Source organism: Petromyzon marinus, unplaced genomic scaffold (genome assembly GCF_048934315.1).
Source record: "Petromyzon marinus isolate PM22_M1 ecotype Great Lakes invasive population unplaced genomic scaffold, UKy_Petmar_22M1.pri1.0 PM_G_Scaffold_6, whole genome shotgun sequence".
NCBI classification, from domain to species: domain Eukaryota; kingdom Metazoa; phylum Chordata; class Hyperoartia; order Petromyzontiformes; family Petromyzontidae; genus Petromyzon; species Petromyzon marinus.
In genome coordinates this window covers 4000001-4002500 of record NW_027423013.1, presented here as the reverse complement: position 1 = coordinate 4002500, position 2500 = coordinate 4000001, and the positions used below count along the sequence as shown (strand labels likewise).

The window sequence follows — 2500 nt, the reverse complement described above, 5'->3', positions numbered from 1 at the left end:
GCAAATAACGAATACTTTGAGCCCCTAATTTCGGTGGAGGAAGTTCAGACTGCCATACGGGCCATTAAACCAACGTCAGCAGCTGGGCCAGATGGCCTAACAAGGGCTGCAATCTGTGCTGCCGACCCCGAGGGTCGGACACTGACAGCCCTATTTAATGCATGGATGATTACAGGAATTATTCCCAAAGAGTTGAAAAAGAATAGGACGATTCTTATTCCTAAGGTTATGGACGATGAAAAGCTGAAAGAATTGGGGAACTGGAGACCAATAACGATTGGTTCAATGATTCTGAGATTATTTTCCAGAATAATGACTGCACGTCTTGCTCGTGCTTGTCCCTTAAACCCAAGGCAGCGTGGTTTTATAGCGGCATCTGGCTGCTCTGAAAATCTTAAGGTGCTACAGGACCTTATGAGACACGCTAAGAAATTGCACAGGCCGTTGGCTGTCATGTTCATCGACATAGCGAAAGCTTTTGACTCGGTTTCGCATGCTCATATTTTATGGGTGTTAAGGCACAAGAAAGTAGATGAACACGTGGTGGGCATCATCCAGAACGCCTACGATCGGTGTACGACCTCGTTCAAAAGCAATGGCGAGTCGACTCGAGAAATTAGCATACGTGTTGGTGTCAAACAGGGTGACCCCATGTCACCCCTGCTCTTCAATCTTGCCATGGACCCTTTGATATGCACCCTAGAGTCACACGGAGTTGGGTACTCCATTGATACCGACCACGTGACAGCTCTTGCGTTTGCTGATGATTTGGTGTTGGTGAGCGAATCTTGGGTTGGTATGGCCGCCAATCTAGCGATCTTGGAATCATTTTGTGGGCTATCGGGATTGGAGGTTCAGGCCAGAAAGTGCCAGGGCTTCATGATAAGCCCAACCAAAGATTCATATACGGTGAACAACTGCGACCCATGGACTATCAAAAATAAAGATGTCCATATGATCCAACCTGATGAATCAACGAAATACCTTGGTCTGAAAATTGGCCCTTGGACTGGCACTATACAGCCTGATCTACATTGTCAGCTAAAGACATGGATCTCGAAAATCGATGAGGCGCCTCTGAAGCCAACTCAGAAGGTTGAACTACTCAATGCCTATGCCCTACCCAGATTGTTATATCCTGCAGACCACTCGGACTGCAAGCAATCAACTCTCCGTGGGTTGGACCAAGAGATTAGAAAGGCGGTAAAAGGATGGCTCCACCTTCCCGCTTCAACTTGTGATGGACTGTTATATGCCAGAGCCCGAGACGGAGGCCTTGCCATCTTGAAACTGGAAAAAACAATCCCTTCGGTTCAAGTTAGAAGGCTGCAACGTATAGCAAACTCGTCCGATGCTATCACCCGTAATATTGTGTCCTCGCAGGGTATGGAGGAAGAATACCGTAATTTGTGGGTACGAGCAGGGGGTGACAGTGATGCAATCCCAACATTCGTTCTCAGGGACTCGGTGTCAAAAGAACCTGTATATCCGAGACCCTGCGATTGGAGGGAGCATGAATTTCAGAGATGGTGCGAAAAGCCGGTTCAAGGAAGGGGCATTGTAAACTTTGCGCATGATAGAATCAGTAATGCTTGGTTGAGGCCATGGTGCGGCTTTAAACAATGCTTTTTTATCGCAGCACTACAACTAAGGGCAAATATTTACCCAACAAGAGAAAGCTTGAACAGAGGCAGAGATGGGGCCTTACGTTCCTGCAGGAAATGCTCTGCCAGACTCGAGTCCCTTTCGCACATTCTCGGTCAATGTCCTGCAGTACAGAAAGCAAGAATTGCGCGACATAACAAGATCAGTAACATTCTGGCAGACGAAGCGGCTAGATTGGGCTGGTCTGTATACAAAGAGCCACGGTTCATATCCGAGACGGGAGAGATGAGAAAGCCTGACCTCGTGTTTGCAAAAGATGAGGAGGCGGTTGTGATCGATGTCACCGTCCGTTTTGAGCTTTCAAAGAATACCTTGTCAGATGCTGCCTCGCACAAAGTTTCGTACTATACCCCTCTTGGTGATCAAGTCAAAGTGCTGACGAAGGCTAGCAAGGTCACATTCTTTGGATTCCCGGTTGGGGCAAGAGGAAAGTGGCCCCTTGAGAATAACGAGGTACTTACCTCCCTGGGCCTGACCAAACCCAGAACGACATCACTGGCCAAGATGATTTCCCGCAGAACGCTGCTTTTCTCTCTTGATATTCTGAGAATGTTCTGTGGAAATTATGCGGTCTATGAACAGTCATAGACAACCTCCGAAACAAATAATAGTTTTGTTTTAAGATGTCATTTGTTTTAGATTGATTTTGTTATTTTCGAAGGTGAAGTCGGTTTTTATTTCATTTTACTATTTTCCACAATTTAGATTGTTATTTTCCAAGACGAAGTCTTGGTTCTTTTTTTTATTGTTAGTTTTTTTTTAACACGTCGTATTTGTTACTTTAGAGCTTAGAGGGGACTTTATTTTCGCCTTACTATTTTCTGCCTACAAAGAA

The 2500-nt window shown here is 45.8% G+C and overlaps 1 pseudogene; it reads left to right on the top strand.

The window, feature by feature from the left end:
* The window catches only part of LOC142919130 (28S ribosomal RNA), a 10777-nt pseudogene that overhangs the window by 4496 nt on the left and 3781 nt on the right, over window positions 1-2500 (top strand).